The following is a 23,852-nucleotide window of genomic DNA, read 5'->3' as shown; positions in this document are numbered from 1 at the left end:
AGCGGATAGAGAAAGGAAATGCGTGAAAAAATATAGGAGGTTGGAAACGTCCATGAGAACTATAGTCTCTCTAATGGACTACTCGAATGTAAAAACTTCAAGACTGCTTTGAAAGAAATGTGATGTGACGACAGTATAGGCCGGCGTTCCAGGACTGTCTGCTTCGAAAGTGGCCGGTCGTCAAGAAGGGCCAGCGCGGTCACGAGTGACTGCCTGTCAGCGCCGTATCCGGGACAACGTCAAAGCACGAGTTGAATAGTTTCCTCGCTGTCGTAGTGGTCACACGCAGCGCCATCTTCCCTTCTAATGCGGAAAGCAAAGTCTTTTATAAATGAGACGTTAAGCCACAGTCGGCAAAGTACTCTTGTCTCGAGTCTGGATAGTCCAGGTGTAGGACGAAATCAGACAGGGGGCCTATCGATGCAGACGTGTGTGCTGGAAACTAGGTGTGTTCCACAACGATTGTGTGACATCATTTGCAAGCACTGACATGACAACAACGCCAAAACGAAGATGGCGACTCCGATGACGTGAATGACAAGATACAGATGTTGCTCGGGATGCTTCATAAATTTTGCATTGACGTGCTTCACTTTTTGCACTGACGTGCTTCACATTTTGCGTTGACGTGGTTCACATTTTGCGTTGACGTGGTTCACATTTTGCGTTGACGTGGTTCACATTTTGCGTTGACGTGGTTCACATTTTGCGTTGACGTGCTTCACATTTCGCGTTGACGTGCTTCACATTTTGCGTTGACGTGCTTCACATTTTGCGTTGACGTGCTTCACATTTTGCGTTGACGCGCTTCACATTTTTCTGACGACTGATCTGCAAGTCAAGGCTTTCTCAACGAACACAGATGTTCAGTGTATCCGTGACAGAACGATGGAGGTGACGTGCTTGCCAGCAAAAAAAAAAAAAAAAAGTGTTGCACCTTATGCACTATACGGGTAGCTATACGAGACCTCTGGGGCCGAATTCGCGAAGCCCTTAGTTTCTAAGTGCTTTTTACCATTGGCTAGCTTATTTCGCCAATGATATATCCGACATCAGGACTGACTGACACCCCCGGTGAACAGCTTTAGTGTAAGACCGATTTGCATTAATACGGGCCCTGAACTTTAAAACATAAAAGTGGCAAGCGGTGATCACGGTCCGAGTTTATGTTGCGATGCTGTATGCACACGGAATTATCTTTCAGCTAAATTTAAAGAAAAATTTAAGAATAATTTAAAGAAAAAAATACGCTGAGTAGAAGTGAAATGCCAAGTAGCGTTTTATTTTTTCTCCCCAGCTGTTAGCCAGGCTTTATTCACGCATAGTATACACAAGAAAAAAAAAATTCAATATTTGCGCTTTACGCCTGCAGGTGTAAAGCATAATTTTCTATTTTTTTTTGTCTATGCATGACTGCTACGATTCATTAACTTAAATCAATAAGGTCTTGAACTAGTGGGACTTTTGCATCCTGACTTCATATATATATATATATATATATATATATATATATATATATATATATATATATATATATATATATATATTTGCTTGTTACGACATCACATCAGTTCAACAATTGACTTTCGGTTTTCGAGGTATATCGAGGTATATGCAGTTCACGCGCAACGTTCGACAATAAAGAACAACAATCGGGAAACGTTACTGACCGTAAATGTTTTAGAGCGCCGAAAGGATAGACACTTTATTAGTATTATTGCTTTCTTGATTCATAATATTGTTATTATGATACATGTATTATGCATTGTGTGTCATTTCTTGATTTCCCCATTTGATCACCAATCTTATAACGCATGAAGCTGCATGAAAGAACCCTTAAATTTGTGACAATGATGTTACAATCCGTCAGCAACGCGGGTGTTTGAAGCACTAAATCCTTTCTTCGGAGCCATCCAAGATCAAGAAAAAATCGGCGCCTGTACATGGTTCGAACTTGGCACAACTGTCTTTCTGGGTACTACAGTCTGCTGAACGCCGACCACGTCGTTTCATCAATATCCCTCAACCTTGCGAGTTTCTGTAGAATTCTTTTCATAATTCATGTGCTTTGCACGTGCATGAATATTAGAAAATGCAAACCCAGCCAAAGTAATCACGGCGTAGCTTACGTTCGGCGGCCCTTCAGCGTTAGCCTTAATGACGACCACCTTTTTTTTTGTCTATCAGCTCGCAACACGTGGGGGAGATGTCCGGCTAACTAGAACCGGCTGCCGCTACACCCACGGGCATGCACTTGGAGTGCTAAATGCTAAACACGTGCGCTATGCTGGCTGCCCCCCCCCCCCCCCCCCCTTCTCGTGTCCCTGTCCCATTATTATTTTAATTTTTTTATGATATGATAGCAGTAGGTCAGCAGCAGCAGCTGCTCCTTGCCTGTTGAACAGGTGGTACAGTTATAGTTATGATCGTACGCTCATTAGGCACTACGAAAGGGGACTCAGAAACAAGTACAATTCACTTCTGACTATACTGCCTGCTTAACGCACAACCGAAATACACGTGACACTCGATTTCGCGAAATATGGAAAGTTCCACGTGTCAGAAGCCACTATGGTGAACAAGGATTGCGTTTGCGGCTACCACGTCTACAAAATAAATACCTTATGCTGCGTATGCACCATATTGGTGCTGTTTTTATATCCTGTTTGTCACGTGTTGTGTACCCTAAGTATGAATTTATTGTGGATATTTTTTATTCTTGTCATATGCTTAGCTTATCTAATCATTTCCTTATATTGTAAACACTAAGCAATACTTATTGCGTCATGACTGAATTTGTGCATGTCGTTTCTTTTCTCTTTCATTTTTTGTTAAATTGTGCCTGTAAGACATGTGAACTTGGGAACGCGTACTTCGATTGTTTAATATATTCGTATGTGAAATGCTGATTGTGGATTATCTTTTGAATGCACCATTGTACTGCTGTCTATCAAATGGGATGGTGAGTGGACGCTTTCAAGCTCACTTTCGAGGCTCTTTCTCCACTCACAACATTAATGTCTTCTGATGTTGAAAATGAATTGAATTGAATGTATAGCTATGCGTACTCTTTCATATAGTTTTGTAGGAGATAGAGCGGAATAGTAGATATTGCACACCCAACGACGTTGTCACATACAAGTCAAAATAACCCTCCGACATGACAAAGAGACGCTGATAGCATTAATGCGAATAACAACACTATCACATAACACAGCTACATTAGAAAAAAAAAAAACACTCAAGCAATAATGGGGACCACAATAATATCACATCGCACACGGATATAATGCGAATAAAGAACGCTTTTATGCCGTTTTTTTACGTGCGTTAAGAATCGTACTTTTGCATAGCTCTTGTTGACCAAGGGCCCAATAATTTATTTAAACCGATTCATCTAAGGTCTAATGTCATTAAAGACTATTTAAGTCGGCGTCTTGGTGCCGTGACGAAGTTTCCTTCCGTTTGCTGGCATTTGAGCGAGCCGAAATGTCTGGGAAAGATTGCTTCAACTCTGCCATTTGTGCGCAAACCGTATGCGAGGTGGGGAAAAAATAATATCGGAACAGATGGCAAACTGATGACGCCGAGATTGAATGAAAACGAATGCTTGCGTTCCTTGGTCTTATTCTTTCTCAGCATAGCAACAGCCACATATAGGTAGAAAGCTTATGATAACCGTACGATGAATACAGTGTCTGGCAGAAATGTAAAGACTGTAAAATTTCACAAAAATTGCTGCAAAGCTATTTTTATGTTGGTAATTGCTTCGACACGCCGACAGAATTGAGTCGCAATAGAAAAGATTGCGGAAAGAACGGGCGTTTATGGTACTTTCGGTGCTGTTGGCGTAGTCACACTATACATGTACGGTATATGCATTCGTTTGGCTTGCCCTAGTGGTGTCTGTACAAAATGTGGTAAATGTATACTAAACAAATATATAAGGACGTGATTATGGTGCCAATGGTGACACCACCTGCCTGTTTGTGAGTTGTGTGCAGTGTTTGTTGGGATTCATAGCTGTGCCGTAGCGCCCAGCGCTACATTGTCGTGTTAGGCAGTACGACGCCATGTCTTACTGCTGCCCTGGGCCCTGGGTTTCTGGTAATTAGAACTAACCAGCATGTCAAAAACGGTTTACACTTGAATGATTAGTTAGAAATTTGCTGCGAGCTAAACTTTCGTTTTCCTTGAAGTACCCCCATGGTCGCTAACTCTACTGTCTTGACACACCAACGTAGTGTTCAGCATTGTCTTTGTGGTCAAAGAGCTAATCCACAAGTCTAACTAGAGCTTCCTTGACACCGAAGTTCAGTTCAGGTTGCCATGATTGGTCAGAACTGTCACACTAGACGGCTTGGAAGGCCTTATCACATACAGATTGCGGGGCGTCTGTAAAGAAGCCCGCTTAGAAATCCGCGTGTCCAATGGATATCGCGCGGGTTCCACAGCTCCCTGGCGTCCACGCCTACAGTATACAATTTTGACCTCCTAACTTCGTTCCATTGTTGGTTGGCTTCATGTTGTTGCTGCTAAAAATCGAGCCCCCTAAGTTCTGATACTTTTCGCTTATAATCATCTGCCGGTATTTCAGCAGTACTTTCTAATTAACGGGCGAGCGAAGCAAATTAACTCTGTCGACTTAATGGAAGTCGACATGAAGAATACACTGTTAATTTCAACCGACGAAAAATATACACTGCGGTTATTTACCCGAGGGAATCAAAGGGAGCCTCGCTATTGTTCCTGAGACCGGCGACTGACTATATAGACGAGACCGGTGAGGCGCCCCCACGGCATGGGCCCCCGTACAGCTTCGCCCCGACACCCATTGGATCGCGGCTAGCAAGCAGGCGGCAGATGCTGGCGCCCGACACAACATAATATAACGCGGGGCAGCGGCCGCGCTACCAGACACCCACGGGCACGGAGAGGGGCCCCAGCCAGGGTCAAAGATCCCCATCACTGAGCTGTTGGTGGTTCGGGAGGGGGGGGGGGGGGGGGGGGGGCGTTGGGGTTGGCGAAGGTCACGGACGGCGGAAGTTGGAGCAGCCGCCGGCCGGCCGGCCACTACCGGGCTTCACAATAGACGAAAAACGATCGAACCTCCCTGAGGGGGTCAGCTGAGAGGCCGAGCACGGGTGTTTCGGGCGAGAGTACGAAAGGGAGGGGAGGGGGGGGGGGGGGTAGGGGGCGCCGGTAAAGGAGCGTCTGCTGGCTTGTGGCGGCAACGAAGTCATGCGAAATGGAGGAACGGAGGGTGGCGAGGCGCAGTGGTCGAACCCCGGCCCTCGTCTACCTCAGTCCAGGTCGGACCCCTGACCACCGAAAACATAAAAAAATAAATAAAATAAGAATGGAGGCACGTCTGGAGGGGAGGGAGATGACCGGACGCGATAAGAAAAAAAAAAAAATCAGAAACATGGAAATAGAAAGCGGCAATATTGGAACATTTAAATGGAGCGAAGGCACGAAGCCAGGGATTTTGGTAGCCTTCTTTTCCTTTCGGCGGGGGGCGCTCTCGCTTTTGTGTATCGTCGGCGTAGTGCTGGGTTCCCTCGGCACGTTCAATGTCAAGGTACGACGACGTCGACGCGCCGGTAGGAGCACGGGGAGAAGGAGGTGCGTAGTAAACTGGTATGAGCGGCTGCTGTGGACGCGGGGGCAAGGGTGAGAGAGAGGTACGTGAGCGTTGACGAAGGAGAGAGAGAGAGCGGAGAGGGATGACGCCTAGTCGAGGGCGCGATTACTCCCAGAGCATCTGGTTTGGGAGCGCGCGTGTATGTACCTACCGCTCCGCGAGCGAGTAACTTTCTTTCCCGATCGCGCCGCCAACGGCTCGGTCGTCTCTCAACTGTCGTCAGTCGCAGCTCTCGCACGTGTGCGCTCGGGAGGGGTTTGCCCGATTGTCGTCGTCCTCTCGGTGGCGTGCGCCGCCGTTGCCTATTAGCGCTCCGCGCGAGATTCTTCTTTTTTTTTTTCTTTCTGTTCATTTATTACTTTTTGCTTCCTCTTCTGCGGATAGATTCTTTTTCTTCTTATTTGTGGCCAGTGATCTCCGACGCCTGTGAACTCTTGTCACAGCGAGCACTACGAGTCCGGCGAAGAGGGTGCAAGAGGGTGCTCAACGCTTTCGTCTCGAAACATCGACGAAGATATCGTGCATTTCCAGCCTTCAGTGATTGGATAATATATAGATTTTTAAATTCTGCGCTCCGACTGAGGATCGGAATGGAGGTACGTTTCTTTTTCGTTTATATGTCGTTTCTTGAGACACCTTTATGTTGGTTTGTCGTTTGTTCAACTTGTACCAAAATGCCGGAGTAAGACACAGGCCGTGGGCAATCTATGTCAATTTCAGAAATGGCTACATCAATGCGGCGACTTCACTTGAAATGATGGGAACATTGTGTTTGTGGACGCAATGTTGAACATTGTTTTCTGGTTTAGTATACAAAAACATACCGCCTCGGCCCCATAGGTACACTGAACATTACCAGATTCCGTGACAAATAGAAAGGACGGTTGAATTTCTTAGTCAATGAACATGGGACGACATGTGTTAACCGACTTATATATATTTCAAGACAGCAAGCTTTTTTTTAATGCGTTCTTCTTGCTAAGCTTATTGTAACTTTAATCAAATCATTGTAATGGCGAAAGTGGACTTACAAGTGCAATTCAGATCTGGATAATGTAACGGCTTACCTCGAATAGTTTAAGCTAGGGGTCTCCTTTGGAACAATGCGCTATAGACAGTCAGTTAGTCAACAACTTTATTTAGGTCCTGAGGAGTTTTAAGCCGTTGGAAATTCCACGCGGGGAGCTCCTCTGGCCGAAACCGTAGGCGACGCCCAAGTCGGGAAGAGACAGCCTACATTTTTTCACATGGCTTACCACGACGGGAGGTAACTCTCATTTGTCGCCTATGGCTTGGGGTAGCTTTTACCAACGCGTACTACTACCTCATCGGAATGGCCACAAGTCTCGATTGTGATGTTTGCGGGTGCAAAGAGACGATAGCGCACCTTCTGTGTGATTGTCCTCGTTTTAGTGCACGAAGAGAAGTCCTCCGCACCACGCTCGACAAGATTGACAGCCGTCCCCTTACGGAAGCCAGAATTCTTGGACCCTGGTCCCAGCCGACGTCGTCACGAACTGCTTTAAAAGCGCTAGTGTGTTTTTAAGAGAAACAGGACTTATTGAAAAACTATAGGATGTGTGAACTGATGCGTTCCTTTTTCTTTGCCTTTCATTTTTTTTAATATCTTGTCTTCTTTTCTAATCTTTTCTGCCCTTACCACATCCCTCTGTGCAGAGTAGCCAACCGGACACTTAATCTGGTTAACCTCTCTGCCTTTCACCTCTTGTTTTCTTCCTCCTCCTTCACAATAATCATCTGTGTGAACATTCAGGATGTCATCGCGAATGTTACACAAATGGTGACAAAACCGCTTCCGCGAATTACTCGTGCTCTCGAGAACTGTAGCGACATTTGCAAATCGGCCATTGCACGACATTTCGTGACGGTAGACTACTGCGAAATATTCATCGCGGAATGAAATACCGAAAGATTGGGCTAGGCACAAACTAAATAGTTCACGGTAACCACTTGCGATAGAACCTTCTTGGCAAACGAATAATTGCTCTCCTTGGATAAATGTGACGTACTTAAATAAAAATGTAAGTTATAGCAACAGTAAAAAGATATTTTGTTCTTCAATTATACCGTCTGCCTTCTCTAAAAAATTGCCAAATAGAAAAAAGTTCGAGAAAAAAAAAAAAGCTGCACGAAGCTTAGTTTTGCGCAAGTAAAACTAAGCTTCGTATACCTCATGAACTATTTGAAGTCCCTGATGTGGACGAAATTGATTTGCCATGCGTTACGTTAGGAAATATCTGTCGCTACAAAACACCACTGCCACATACCACTATTTTTTAAACAGCTTGTTTTGAAACTTCGTAACCGAATGAACAGTATTTTTAAAAGTTAACTGCTAATTTACATATTGTATTTTTCTGATTGAATCAAGTAACCAGGTGCAGTTTAAAGAATTTACGTGTTTTTGTTGCGGGGTAAGAGCTGTTAAGTTGCTATGTACACGTTTATTTTTTTAAATGTTACGAATATCTCAACTTTTCTAAAGCTTCATCTTGAAATAAAACAGCGCATAAAAACGTGAGTGGATAGAATAAGAGACATGCTCCAACTCGCCCAAGTCGCAGTTTTATTGAAGCTTTCTTCTGAAGCAGATGGGGAGTGTGTTGACAAGAAAAAAACACGAAAAAAAGTACAGTTCTTTTATGAACATCAAATATGATTCAATTAGGCGGTTGTTCAAAGCGAGCATTTCTCGTGTGACCCTCGAGTGGAAATAACCACAGCTAACGATTTTTTTTGGCCCTGTAACGTATAGTGACGATATAGTCACGTTTTATTGACGGCAAAGAACAGCAGTGCCAAAAGCGTTAGTTAAAAATTTACCTCTTGTTACAATTCCACAACAGTGGCAATCGAATGAATAACGGTCACCGTCAGGTACTGGTGGGCTTGTTGCTAGTTGATGACTTCGTTATAAACAGCGCACTTGAAAAAAGACGGCCACAGGAGAAAAAAAAAAACACGATGCGCTGAAACGCATCTATTGGTTTATAATTGAAAAGCGCTCTTTAAGTAAGCGCATGCGCTGTGACGGTAGCGTGTCGTGGTAACGAAAACAACCAGTAGACAAAGATGACCATCCCCGTGTGCGCTCAAGATGGAATCAAATGCTCAGGTAGCGGCACGCTTTTTCTTAAAATCCAATTGCTTCGGGCGTGTAAGAGCTTCGAGTATCTCTTCATTTTCTCTGTGTCTGTTCTTCTTCTTTTTTTTCAAGCGCATTGCATATAACTAGGCCGCCGTCGAGAAACGAAACTATTTACGTGTTATACGCCATCCATCGCAGCTTAACAATATCATGTTATCAGTATTCCACTTTGCTGCTAACTTATATACTTAAATGTACGTGGCACAAACATATTGCTCGATTCGAAATATTAAGCACATGCGACGTCATTACCGGCATTTCTTTTACACTTAATATTTCTGTGCGCAGCCACTGGGATAAGGTGAAAGATCGGTTTCTACGAGTTGGGGTCCTTTTGCGCAGTGAACTCTTCTCGAGAAACAAGGCAACCCTACTCGCTTTTAAACCATCGTTTTCTCACCTGACTTGTACGTTTCGCACCGTGCGCGCTGTGCTAATACCGTAAAGGTTGCAATGCAAGAACGAAATCAAAAGAAAGAAGGCAAAATGGGCCTAAACGCAGGTGGTCTGAACGTAATGGAAAGTTCTTCGCGAACTCCACTTACATGTTGTGTGTGAGAGAAATTTATTTACAGAAACGCATAGAGCTAGGCCTGAGCTATCAACCTCTATCAATTAACACGAGTGCACATAAGACGAGCTTTCTAGTTATTTCTTTTTTTGTATGGTTACTTTTTTTCTGTGTGTGCTGCGGCGTTCGTGAAATGTGTGTACATGTTATACGGGGTAATGAGCAGCTTCAATTTCTTAACTGTGTATTGGTCTAGTCGGTTCTGATGTGTAGCCTATCTTCCCCGTTCCTCAACAGTTACCAAACAATACGCAACAATTACGAGTGGCATTCGCAATGCATAGTTCGGCATGCTTTATACTCATATAGTACGCGCCTTGTATCACAACCGTTGTGGCAGCCATAACCTCGCGTGTTGCTCGTGATGGGGTGAAAAAAAAAAATTACATTTGCCTATAGTGACCAAGACTTACACCGTTTAATTATCCTTGTTTGGATTGAGTATGCATCCTTGCGACTCTCGTGCTTAGTCATAAGGAGTTTTAAGCTGATTTAAAAATACCTCATTGTATCGTATTTAGTATTAAACATGATGATGGAATTTTTAAAGCCTCTTTCATATTGAGCGTTCTTCTTTCTTTTTTTTCTATTTGCTCGCGCGACTTCACCCGTCGGACAGAAGCGCTGCCTGCCTGCACCACGTGATTAGTTGATTGATTGATTTAAATTAAATTGGAAATGTCGGCATTTGCATGACTGGTCTACGCGAAATGGTTGGTGAGTTGGGAACGGACCAACAATAAATATGCCACCCTGCTCAATGACTGTGGTTTCTAAGGAGAAACTTCGTGTAGGCGTGGATATCTGTTATGTAGAACTGGGGCTTGTAGTCTTCATGCGTGATTATCGCACCTCATAAAGCTGCATTTAAGGAAAGGTTACTCAAGTCCCACTTGCTCAGGCTGTAGCCTATCGAACAAAAGAGAAAAAGAAAAGGATCTCTACAGCAGATTAAGATTCACGAGGCTTGATATTACAGCCCACGTTACGAAAGCTCTCAAAGACGTTGCGAAAACGCTGGACAGCAACACCCCTTTGGCTATTCAGGGAGTTACTTCCAGATATAGCGCAAAAAGAGCAGACATACACACGAAGAAGACACCACCGACACGGACGAAGCGCTCGTACACGTCTGTCTGTAGCATTTCAAACAAACAACTGATGGCGCACGTCAAGCAGTGGCTCTTGTGTCTTTTTTGTTAAGATGTCGACGTGGACTTGATGGGAACTATGCACGCTATTAAGACCTCAGTTTTAAGTTTTTTTCCCCTTTCTTTCTTTTTTGTGATGTGCCTGTTCTAGGGGACGCATCTTCAATCAATTACTTTACAGGATGTCACCTTCCACGCACGTATGATTTGTTAAAGCAAGCAGATGTTGGCATAATGAATACAACGACTCGCGTTGATGGGCGTTACTTTCTCGTCGTACAGTAGTATTGACTAATGACCCTCTGCTCCAGTGAAGTGTCGCGCTTCCGCTAAACGGTAAGAGTGTGTGACATCAAAAGTAATTGATATAAGATACGGTCGGCCCTTTTACTCATCGGCGGCTTATAACCTTGATACATTGGCTATCGAGAATGCATCTGCTTGCCATTTTTCTCAGATATGTAATTTGCAGTAACTGTCGTCGATATAATCACTAACACATTGCCGGTGGCCGATTTATGTGACGTACAACGACCCAAAAAAGCTGATGTTCACATGGAGATGGAGACGATGTAATCAACAGTTGTTTCAGGTTGGATTAAAGACAGAGAGGAAGCAAGGAAAGGATACAAAGGCAGGGAGGTCAAGCAGGTGGGCGTCCAGTTTGCTACGCTACACTGGGGTCAAGAGGGATCGTGATTAGAAAGATGAAAGAGCGTGACAGTGAACACTGCGTGCACGCTTGATTATGCGCAGGACTATGTATAAACGGTCACTAAGGCCAGTGCTCTACAAAAACTGCAGTAATGCAAGAATAACTTTGTGCACCAGCGTTGGAGTAAACGTCGAAACGCTGGCTCCAGCCTGTTCGACCACTGTTGATTAGCACAACATTTGTATGTTGGGGCTCATTGAAAAACAAATAAAGAATTTGAATTGCCCTGCCCGTATCATTAAGTATAAGGGGCATACAGTGGGAATCTCGTTAATCCAACCACAGAAAATTTAGCGTGATACAAGCTAGGTTTCGTGAAAAAGTGGTCGGAGCCCATGTTTCTCATTCCAAAGGGTGCAGGTTCTGATGACGCCAGCACCGTAAAATGTATTTTTAATACAGCGTTATTTTGTATTCTCTTATGTCCTATGCAAGTTGCGCATTAATGCCAATCGATGTCTATACTGCATCGACTTTTCAAATGGTTATACAATGTGCAGACAGAAAGAACACATGAACGTAGGGGCGGGAACTACGATTCTCGGAAATTATAAGGCGAGTGTAGTCATTTGCGATCGCATTTCAGGGCATCGCATACCCCTTCGCATGTGAGACGAGTCGTTATGCGGACTTTTATCTTTGTTATCGGCCTTGGCCCGTAACATTGCTTTCGAGGCTCTTTGTAAGTTCACGTCAGCTTCACCTCCCACTGGGCTTTCGGAGATAATGCGGATGATGGTGTATAGCAGGCCCCCCGTGTTCACAAGAACTCAGCGACTATGCACGGGCGAGTCTTCACGTGGGACAACGGGGAAAAGAAAGAGTGCGGGCATTTCTAGCTAGCAATGAAGATGACGTAAAGTGAGGACTCCTTGGCAAACAGTATGGTCTGCCATCTGTCTCTATACGTACTCGAAAGAGTGCGTCTGAAGGCAACAGCGGCTGCGACGCCCATCCCCGATGGTGACGAGATCGTGTTCCTTTTGTTGCTATCCGAGATTAGCGCCGGTAATAATGACGCCTGATGATGATACACGGTGATTAAGATGAGCATTTAGAAGTACATAGGCTACCCACAACTGAATAATCAAAATCAAAATAACAGGGGAAAGAGGGGTAACATTGGTTGTGTGGACCAAAATAGTTAACAGGAAGGCGTCGCACACAGTCCAGTTGCCTCATAATGGTGAAATTCCCCTTAATGACCCAGTTTTATAGGAGTTACTCGCTGGATCGACTTGTGGTAGACTGGTGTCGAACTGGAAGAACAAAAAACTCAGCTGGCATGTTTCAACGGGATTTCAATTCAAGCCACGGTGTTCGCCTGCAACCGAGGGCCTGATGCGAGAATGGATAAGCTGTTTTTTTCATACCTTATTTTTCTTTAAAACTGATATCGTCGACAGTATTCTCGACTTCTAAACGCACGGCGTGGGCTTGAGTGACGAAACCGTGAACTGTGGTGGGGCGTACTCGATCACTCGGAGTAAAAGGTCTAGCTTTAGTAGAAGTTGGGGGCAGCATTTTCCACAGCTGCCGTCGAATGAGATTGGTATATGACGAACGAGGCACACGAAGAGATGAAAAATGCGAAGGTGTCATCTCCGGTGCCGCGTCGCTGATGATAAATTGATGCGCGCGCACAGCATAACAATGACAATTGTGATAAGATCCTCGCCGGCGATACCTCTTACGGGCGTGTGGCGTCTGAGTGGAATGTTTTTGGGTGCGCCGAAAAGTGATTCTGTTTGCACACACCTTCCTTCCACTGGGAAACACGGGAAGATGTCACTTGGAAATTTCCACTGGAAAGTGAAATAAAGTTGTTTTTGTGTTAAATGATACTTTGGTACGGAGCTGAATACATAGCTGACTAAAAATGTTAGGACTCGTACAGAACTATAAAGGTATGCAAAAACGCACGGAAATACTCTTGATATACAGTAACTTACTGATCTTTGCTTCTTTTTTTTTTCTGATTCGCAGGGGGTGCTTGTCTAGCTTCAATTGCCGGTGTGTGAGACAGGCCGCCTAGCGACCATCCCTGAGGTAAGTAAACTAGAATGTTAGGTCACAGGACCTCGCGGTACAACAACACGCCAATGATATTGATACTCGCCTTCTAACCATGCTTTCCTTTGAAATCTGTTGGCAACGCCTGCAATGATTGGATTGTTCTCGTTGTTAGCGTCTTGCTTTTTTTGTGAATTGAATTTATTCTGGAACAAAATTACACAGGTTCACGATTCGTAACTCCCATGCGATGCTATTTCTTGAAGCTATGGTGTGCTGATTATTATGGTTGTAATGTTTTGTGGTCACAGTGTGGTAGCATTACTGATGAAAAGGAGGCATCTAAAAAAAAAAGAAAAGATTGTGTTGCTGATGTTACAGCTTCAGCAATGATGACATCAACAAAAAGACTCTGACGTGAGGACGAATAGCGAGGTCTCCCGTTTGCATTAGCGTCATAGCTCAAGAGTAATCAAGAAAACAAGCAAAATGACTGTGATAAATTAGATCGTAAATTTTGCAGCGTGCGACGACCATGTTGCAACTTGTGAACTACTGCACTTCCGGGTCCGTTTCGACAGAAAAGTTCTTACGTTATAAATGTTCGCCAGACGCCAGCGAATCATGACTTTGGATATATCATTAGCGTTGGCAGCTGGCCAATGGCAAGCAGTGCTTAGAATGAAAAGCTTTGCGAAATCGGCCGCAGATTCTCCACTCTGTAGCCAACAGTTCCGTAGCAATATCTTTGTGTTCAGTGGAAAGTGGAAGCATGCCGCTCCTGCGGTATTTTCCAGATACCGAACCCCACAGACTTTCGATTGACATTTTAGCGCGTCACGCGACCAGAATATACTTTCGCTTTCTTTTTTCTCATATCGATTTAACTGACGTCACTTTAAATTGATTCCGTTTCGAGCAACGTGTAGCATGTTTTTCTGCACTCGCGAACTGTGCTCATTTATATCTTTGGTACACATTCTGCAATCATTTTTCCTTTCGCGTTGTTATCTCCTCATCTTTCTCCCTGCCACCTCGCTGGAGTAATCAGTAATCCGCATACGGAGATTCCTGTGTCTATTTTGCAGACTTGGCGATTAACTAACCAGGAAGGGCGTTCCTGCAAAACCACTTTGTTTATGCTTTCCTTCAACCCTTGGTTAAGGTACACATATTCACGTAACGTTATTCTCACTGAGCCCTGAAGGGAAGGCACGACACCTTGCTTAGGCACATGCGAAATTGCTTTCAGTTAGGCGTTAAGTGTTCTTGGAGCGTCAACTTTTTTTCCTGGATCATATTTTCTTTTTGGAGCATGGATATTTTCACCCGCCAGATTGGGGTTTCTCTGAGCAATGAGGTAGCTTCTGGTTAGCAATGGTTAAGCGTGTTGAGAGTAAGCGTTTTGGGAAATGGGCGTGCCCTCATTTTCTCGTTCTATCGGGCTTTCCTATATGTGAGCTGGACGTAGACGTTTCGGAGTCAATTGCAAGATGAATGGCGCTGTAGCTCTCCACTGTTGTGCCATAGTACGTGCCAACCCGGTCATCGCCCCCCCCCGTTCCTCGGGGTCCTGTCGACTAGTCGCCAACGGGACGCAGCGACACAATGCGACGCGGGTGCCTCAGCAACCGCCCCGTCCGGATCCTGTTAACGAGTCGCCAAGGGGACGCGACGACACAATACGGCGCGGGGGGACCTCGGCAACCGCCCCGTCTGTGTCCTGCCGACGTGCAAGCAGCCCCGGCCATCATCGCCACCCGTCCCTCGGGGTCCTGTCGACGAGTCGCCAACGCGACGACACAATGCCACGCGAGTGACGTCAGCAACCGTCCCCTCTTCCTCCTGTCGACGAGGAGCCGCCGCCAAGGGGATTTAAGGAAGAACCGGACCATTGTTAAGCCAGAGAGTCGCCACCAGCCGCCCAGTCGGTCTGATGCGCTCTTACAGCTACATGTACGCTATTGCCCACTATCTGTAAATATTGTATAAAGCTTTTCGTTTCTTCTTCGTCTGCTGAAAGAGTCCGTCTATCGTCCTCCACCCCGAAGTCACAACAGTGGATGGCAAGCTGTGGGATTCGAAGCCGGATAAACGCCCGCTACACCGCTCAACGGCAGCCACGAGATCGACCGGCGTCAGCTACTTTGGAGGGGTGAGTGCCCGACGTTTGCCTTTCGCATCGCCAGACCTCTGTCACACACGTAAATGCTCAGGACATTTGGTCAGGTATTCTGAAAGGGTTGTAGTGGTTTTGTCTTAGTTCGCTTCAAGCCTCGCATAAATTTCTGGCTTCGGAAGCAAAGCTAATTTAGAGGCAAAACCGGAGACGAGCCGTCAGATCACGATGGAGAAGCTCAGGATACAGGACCTTCTTGATGTTTGTCACGAGATGGGCATTTCTGTTGCCGCGGCAAAGCGAAAGAAAGCCATTCTTGACGTTATGAGGGCACAAGAGGTAACTGAGGAGGAAGTCGAAGAAGTTTGGGGAGAAATTCTTCAGAAGAGAAGCGAGAAAAATGTTCGCGACGAGGCAGAAGCGAAAAAAATTCGCGACGAGGCAGAGGCGAAAAAAATTCGCGAAGAGCGAGATTATGCTCTTAAAATGAGAGAACTGGAAGTAGAGCAAAGTCGAATCAGCTCGGCGCGTTCAAGTCCCCTTTCGGGTGGAGACGATACGCCTAAACTGAGAATACAGGACCTGATGCTACCGTACAGGATAGGCGGGGATATCGCACTTTTTCTCGTGAATTTCGAACGTACGTGTGAAAAGATAGGGCTGGACGAAAGCCTTTGGTCTCAAAAACTTCTTTCAGTTGTCCCAGGAGAGGCTGCGGAGGTTCTCGCACGCTTGTCTAAAGAAGACTACGAGAATTACGGGAAGGTAAAAGCCGCGCTTCTTCGCAAATACCGCCTCTCAGCCGAGGCATTTCGACAGCGGTTTAGACAGGCAAAAAGGGGCAGCGAGTCGCACACTGAGTTCGCGTATGAGTTAAAATCTAACTTAAAGGAGTGGCTCAAAAGTGCAGAAGTGTATGGCAATCACGACAAGGTGCTTGAATGCATAGCACTGGAGCAGTTTTACCGAGTTCTTCCAGAAGAAGTTAGACTCTGGCTGCAGGACAGGCTCCCAGAGGTAGACCTAGAGAAGGCAGCGCAGCTCGCGGAGGAATATTACACGCGCCGAAACTTCCAAGGAAAACCTGTTCAGGAAGATAGGCCAGAAAAAAAGGACTATTCTTTAAAGCGGTTTTCCTCTCGCAACCCACTGTTGCCGAGTAAGAAATCATCTACGAGTGACGAGTTTAGCAAAGGAGTATCGACTAAGGCTGAAGTGGCGAGGGAAGGGCTAGCAGCGACAGCCCCGTCGGCTGGGGCCGCTAAAGCTAAAACAGACGTAGCGCGCGCGTTCGAGGCCCGGAGACCAATTGTCTGCTTCCGTTGCGGAAAGGAAGGCCATATTTCCTCAAATTGCAAGGAGCAGATCGCGTTCGCCAGCATTAGCCAGTCAGACGAAAATATGAGGCTGCTCGAGCCATATATGCAGGATGTCGTGGTAAACGGGAAAATGTGCAGGGCACTTCGCGATTCAGCCGCCACCATGGATGTTACTCATCCGTCCTGTGTTTCTCCCGGGGACTACACAGGGGAATGCGCCTGGATCAGACAAGTCGCAGAAGAGCAGAGCGCGTGCTTGCCAGTTGCCAGGGTAACCCTCGATGGCGTTTTTGGAAGGTTGCAAACGGAGGCAGCCGTGAGTCCAAGTTTACCCGAACACTTTCCATATCTTTTTTCGAACAAATCGGAGCAGCTTTTAGAAAGGGAGGGCCGGTCGTTCTCTACCAGTCTCGCTTGCATGGCATTAACGCGATCGCGGTCACGCGCCCTCTCAAAGAAACTTGAAAGCTCATCTTCAAACGCGGAAACGGACAATGTAACCTCCTCACAGCAGCAGCCTGGGCCGGGAGATATGGCTCATGAAAAGCAGAAGACTCAGACTTGTGACGGATCAATTACAGGATCAGTGACAGTGGGTGAGGAGCCATTCGAGTCTCGAGAAAACGGGGCGCCTAGGGCTGAAGTAGAAGGTTCACTGCTTAGTCCCGCATCCTTTTGCTGGGAGCAGCTTAGTAGGGTTGACCGAGAGACACTTATCGCGGCACAGAAAAGTGACCCTTCGCTAACTGTTCTGCAGGCTAATGTGAATGAAGGCGTGGCCCGAAAGAACATCTCGTTCTACACTAGGTCAGGTCTCAAGTACCGGAAATATCAGGATTCCAAGGGTCGAACATACAACCAACTACTCGTGCCAGAAATGTACCGACCACAGCTTTTAGAGTTAGCGCATGGGAATGCTTGGGCGGGTCACCTAGGTATCAAAAAGACAAAGGCTAGGTTAGCGCAAGATTTCTATTGGCCAGGATGCTGGAAAGAGGTTGAAACACTTGTTCGGTCATGCGACGCATGTCAGCGAGTTGGCAAATCCAACGACAAGTGGAAGGCCCCAATGAAATTGGTGCCCATTATTACAGAACCGTTCCGGAAGCTTGTAATAGATGTGGTGGGACCCCTCCCGGAATCCCGTTCAGGTTGCCGATATATTTTGACCATACTGTGCGTGGGAACAAAATTTCCTGAGGCAATCCCACTTAAAGAGCTTAACTCCCCGTGTATTGTTGATGCACTATTGTCCACATTCGCCCGTGTTGGCTTCCCGGCGGAGATTCAAAGTGACAATGGGAGCGTGTTTACTAGCTGCTTGACAACAACGTTCTTTGAACGCTGCGGAATAAAGATAAGTCATAGCTCTATTTATCATCCCCAGTCGAATCCTGTTGAGCGGATGCATTCCGTGCTTAAGCGGGTATTGAGAGCACTTTGTTTTGAGCACGACGAAGACTGGGAGGCTTGCATCCCGGCAGCACTGTTCGCAATAAGGTCCGCGCCACATGAGAGCACTGGGTTTAGCCCCGCCGAGCTAGTTTACGGGCGTAACCTAAGGTCACCATTGAGCCTGCTGAAAGACGCTTGGGAGGGTTATCAAGGGGACCCACGTGTGGTAAGTTATGTGTTGGACCTGCTGGAAAGGCTGTCAAAAACCAAGGAGCTCGTTGAGGAAAATATTAAGGCTGCACAGAGCTCAGCAAAGACTTATTACGATAAGTCATCGCGACAACGCACGTTCCACATTGGCGACGAGGTAATGTTGCTAAGACAGTGCAAGAAGAACAAAATGGATGTTCAATGGGAAGGGCCTGCTAAAGTGGTATCGAGGCTTTCCGACACGAACTACGAGGTGAAACTCGGCAGAAAGCAAAACAAGATTTATCATAGCAATCTAATGAAACCGTACTTTCATCGTCAGGCAGTGGTAAACTTAACCTTAAATGCGCCGGAAGAGGAACCGAGTGATTTCCTGTGTTTTCCTCAGGGAGGCGACGCAGCAGCTAACGAGTTGCTGGAGCTAATCGCTGAAGAACAGCGCCTCTCGGAGAGCCAACGAGACGACTTGAGGGAAATTGTTCGGGACTTCGAACCAGTATTTTCCGACCGACCAGGGAAAACAACTCTAATCGAGCACGATATTCAGTTGTCGAGCGAACAGCCGGTCCGCAGCAAGCCGTACCGCGTCTCGCCACGGCAAAAGGAAATCATGGAAGCAGAGATCCGCCGCATGTGCGAACTGGGTGTCATTGTACCCGGAGAAAGTGATTACACTTCCCCACTTATCCTGGTTGAAGTTCCAGGTAAAGAACCAAGACCTTGCGTGGATTATCGCCGGTTAAATTCGGTAACCCTAGACCAGGCGTATCCAATACCGAACATCGAAGAAAGAGTCGAGACGGTGGCAAATTCCATGTATATCTCCACTTTAGATTTAGTGCGAGGGTATTGGCAAGTCCCACTAACCGAACGTGCGTCTCGATATGCCGCATTCATCTCGCCTTTGGGAACATTCCGTCCTGTGATGCTGAGCTTCGGCCTAAAGAATGCTCCTTATTGCTTTTCAAGCCTAATGGATCGAGTGTTGCACGGGTTGGGAGATTTCGCCCTTCCTTACTTGGACGACGTGGCGATTTTCTCCAACACCTGGGAGGAGCATGTTAATCATTTGCGCACAGTCCTAGGTCGACTGCGCGACGCGGGTCTCACTGTCAGAGCCCGGAAGTGCCATTTGGGGTGTGCTAGTGTGAGCTACCTGGGTCATGTCGTGGGGCGCGGCCAGCGTAGACCCTCCGAGCTAAAAGTTGCTGCCGTTTTGGAATACCGGCGTCCAACTACAAAGTCGGAAGTAAGGGCGTTTTTGGGACTGGCGGGGTATTATCAGCACTACGTGAAAGATTACTCGAATCTCGCTAGCCCTTTGACAGATTGTCTCCGCAAATCAGAGCCAACGATCATTTCGTGGGATGAGAAGAAAGAGAAGGCTTTCGAGAGCCTGAAACAAGCTCTGGGAGAAAGACCTGTACTTATGGCCCCTAATTTCTCTAAGGGCTTTATTATACAATGTGATGCGAGTGACCGCGGCCTAGGAGCCATACTTTGCCAGGAGGATGCCGATGGGCACGAGCGGCCCGTTTTATATTTGAGCCGGAAGCTTAGCGTCAGAGAGGAGGCGTATAGTACGTCCGAAAAGGAGTGCGCTTGTCTGGTATGGGCTGTCGATAAGCTCGCTTGTTATGTCTCGGGGTCACCATTTATTGTTGAGACGGATCATTGCCCTTTGACCTGGTTACACACCATGTCACCAAGAAATGGCCGTCTACTCAGGTGGAGCTTGTCACTTCAGCACCATAATTTCTCTGTTCGCTACAAGAAAGGGAAGCTGCATACAAACGCTGACGGACTTAGCAGAGCCTTTTAGGCTGCAGCCTGTGCTTATTCGAGAGCTTACCTTAGAAGTTAAAAGATTTAATTCTACGTTTTCATGTATACTATTGTCTATTCAGTTATTTTAGCACATTGAAGTTATTGGTAATCCCTTACGACAAAATATCGTGTGAAGGGTATCGTAATGTTAGTGTCACCGATTAAAATGAGCCTCCTGATCGTTCGAGAACCTACCGCTGCCACTAGAATGGGCTATCATTGCAGACCAAGTAACACAGAGTTCGCTCAGAGGTAGACGGGGCAAAAGAGAAACTTTCTTCGATCACCTCAGCTGTGCATGGCGTGCCCTGATGACTGTTGGGAATCGCTTTGCAATCGATTCTTTAGCTGTTTATTCTCTTTGGATGTGTCTTCTTTGAAATCACTATTTGTATAGGTCTGTATCCCGGGCTCTTTCTCGGGTACGTGTCTCGTGCTTAGTACAATAACCCTAGTGGGTGCTGCTGAGAGCACAGAGGGAGTTAGAGCGTTGGCTTTCATAGAGTTTGGTCTGGCGTTGTGGAGAGCATTGGGAGGGTGCTCACTTTCGCCGAGATGGTTGGCGTTGATTGTCGGTCATTCCGTGAGCTTTCTCAGATCCAGGCAAAGGAAGGACCAGCGGAGGAAATGGCGCCAAAGCGTTTCCCTTAGCCCCTCAAGGACGTCACTCAATCAGCACATCGCATACGTCGAGCCGCGTCGAACAGCTCGACTTCTCGATGTATTATCTGGCGGCGGGGGTGCTGTTGTGCCATAGTACGTGCCAACCCGGTCATCGCCCCCCCCCCCCGTTCCTCGGGGTCCTGTCGACTAGTCGCCAACGGGACGCAGCGACACAATGCGACGCGGGTGCCTCAGCAACCGCCCCGTCCGGATCCTGTTAACGAGTCGCCAAGGGGACGCGACGACACAATACGGCGCGGGGGGACCTCGGCAACCGCCCCGTCTGTGTCCTGCCGACGTGCAAGCAGCCCCGGCCATCATCGCCACCCGTCCCTCGGGGTCCTGTCGACGAGTCGCCAACGCGACGACACAATGCCACGCGAGTGACGTCAGCAACCGTCCCCTCTTCCTCCTGTCGACGAGGAGCCGCCGCCAAGGGGATTTAAGGAAGAACCGGACCATTGTTAAGCCAGAGAGTCGCCACCAGCCGCCCAGTCGGTCTGATGCGCTCTTACAGCTACATGTACGCTATTGCCCACTATCTGTAAATATTGTATAAAGCTTTTCGTTTCTTCTTCGTCTGCTGAAAGAGTCCGTCTATCGTCCTCCACCCCGAAGTCACAACACCACCGATAACAGGTCTGCTGGCTCGCGTTTAGGAGAGCTTTATGGTGCAAGAAAGGAAATGTAAGAAAATGAGGCGAAATACGAAATACCCAACTTTTAACAAAAAGGAGATACGCTTTGGTGTTTAAATGTTTGCGTCCTGCTGAAAGAACCGAAAGGACAAAAGGAAGTGTGCCTAAACGAACGATGTGGCACTTTAGAAAGGCCAAGGAGGGAAAAAAAAAAGAAAAACTCTGCCTAGATCAGACTGCATCTATATTTCATCGCTTTTCAGTTACGAACGGCTGCCGGTTATTAAAGTATTACAAACGTTGAAGGTTTGTACAGCACAGTTCTGTTATTCTTTTTTTAATTTTTTACGCTGAAATTTTCTGGAGCTCCAGGACTAAAGGCAAACAAGAATGCCTGACGGGATCCTGGAGCCTTGTGCTGCACTGAGCATGGTTAGCACAAAGCCAGGCAGCTTATACAATTTCATGCGTAATGAAAGGCAGGCGAGGCATGAAAAGGTAGTCTCACCAGCTATAGTCCTCTTACAACCTATTTGATTTTATAGAAGGCAAGAACTTTGAGGCAGTCGATTCGATAGTATGTTTCACCGTTCTAGTAGCCCTATTTTTAATTAGTTTATGCCTGTGAACGCATTATACTGAGATCGACGTGGCCACATCACCGCTGAACTAGTAACGCGACCAATAACTTAGTCTGCGTAAGGAGCTCATCTTTATGAACCTTCCTGCAGCTGCTACTGGCACCATGCTGAAAGATGATCTTGCAGCAGGCTTCAAGTCAACCCTACGTATTGCGAACACCCCTCGCAGTCGTAATGTTATAGAGTTCTCGCGAATGTTAGTCTCCAGTGGCATGCAGGTACGCCGATATCCGGAATATTCACGGAAAGGGCTGCCTGTTCTCTGGACTGCCTAGCCGAGTTTAATGCGTGCTAACATTCGCTTAAGTAAACCTGTCAGCGCCAGAGAGAAGCGCACGTTGCACTTTAACAACAAGACAGGAGCGATGTTAGTGTGAATTAATTCAGCGCACGTCAGGAAGAGATAGGTTTAAGGAAAGATCGTGCAGGTAGCGCGTGTGCTTTACTGCCGGTTGTTCACGTCAGTCACAGTGCATGTTGTTGTCCTTCGAGCTATCTTCTCGTTTGTGGCAGCGCCATTGCACAACTTGTTTTCGAAAGCCAAGTTTCGAGTTTCACCCTGCAAGACAGTGGCATTTTCCAGAACACTATACCACGTGCGAGTTTACTTTGCGCGTTTCCTTACGCTAGAAGGACGAAAAAAAAAGGGCAAACTTTCTGAGAGGTGACTAGAAGAAAAACACAGACCTCGTAAAATGAAACAAATTGAAGGGCAGGCGTTGCGACGTTTCTAGATTACCAGCAACTTCGCAGAATTGAGACAAAAAGAAACCGATTCCGTAGCCCTGGCTCCTTTTCCCCCAAGGTACAAGAACGCGGTCGACCTTGGTGAAAGTTGGAAAGCGCGCAGACTACCGTGATCGTAGAACCGCATCCTCGGCTCTGCGAGTGGTTTTATCTGTTCGTGTAAACAGGAGCCATATAGGAAGTGAAAGGCACAATGGCCAGAAGTCGTTTATCGGTACCTTCCAAGTGTAAGGTTTGGCACGCGCTCACGCCGCTGGCGATGGTGCAGGCGCATTGTCACACCCGGTGTGCTTATGGGCGGCATTGTCACGCGGGAGACCGCGAAATGTCACAGCTCTGAGGCCTATACGTCAAATAACTTGAAGGCCTGTTTCACATGCGCACGTATACTAACCCCCTGCGAGGCTGAGTGAGACGAATGACTGCCGCCACACGTAGTGTGCAGACGTTCGGTTAATGTGCTATGCATTCCTGCATAGACATATTCAGTTAAGGGATAAGGTGGATAGGTTGCAAGCACGTTTCTGCTGCTACTCCAATGCACTTAATATGGTAAGGCGCTGCGAGTGATGAAAATTATTGAAAACAAACGCTGATTAAAGGGGAAACAAAAAGTGGTCGCAGTTTCACCTGAAAGGCGAAGCATCAATTGCGATAGCAAACTTGTAGAGAGCTATACGGAGTAATGATATTAGCTTTATCAGCTGTATAAACTTGGACATGCAGCAGCATCGGCAACACGCAGAACTGTTGTCGACACCATCGGCGTTTTGCCCGCGTTCGCTCAAAATGCGTGCGGCGTTGGTGACTGTTGCCGGAGCCTGTGATATAAATAGGCACTTGGTGCCGCAGCTAAACGTCGCCTCCCTTCCCTCCCCCTCCCCCACGGCTTCTCGCGCGTCGGAAGAAGGTGCGTTTGCTCTACATATATGGTGATTGTAAAGGAGAAAAGAGACGCCTACTTCTGCAGCCCTTAAGCGAGCACGGCGCGGAACGCGCGTTTGTTCTCCGCCGTGCGTTCACTCCCCGT

The 23,852-nt window shown here is 46.8% G+C and overlaps 1 protein-coding gene across 3 annotated transcripts in view; it reads left to right on the top strand.

Annotated features, from left to right (window-relative positions):
• Positions 1–5,782: 5,782 nt before the first annotated feature.
• Positions 5,783–23,852, top strand: part of LOC119461020 (cytochrome P450 302a1, mitochondrial-like) — a 61,171-nt gene continuing 43,101 nt past the window's right edge. The window contains exons 1-2 of one of the 3 annotated variants that reach the window (XM_049655140.1): positions 5,783–6,240; positions 13,237–13,299. The gene's annotated coding sequence lies outside the window, so the exon portion shown is untranslated. Of the gene's footprint in view, positions 6,241–8,624; positions 8,823–11,126; positions 11,187–13,236; positions 13,300–23,852 lie in introns of those variants that run through there. The other 2 variants (XM_049655142.1, XM_049655141.1) reach the window with 2 other exon arrangements.

This window comes from Dermacentor silvarum, chromosome 8 (genome assembly GCF_013339745.2).
Source record: "Dermacentor silvarum isolate Dsil-2018 chromosome 8, BIME_Dsil_1.4, whole genome shotgun sequence".
Taxonomy (NCBI): Eukaryota; Metazoa; Arthropoda; class Arachnida; order Ixodida; family Ixodidae; genus Dermacentor; species Dermacentor silvarum.
This window is presented reverse-complemented; position numbering and strand designations above follow the sequence as displayed.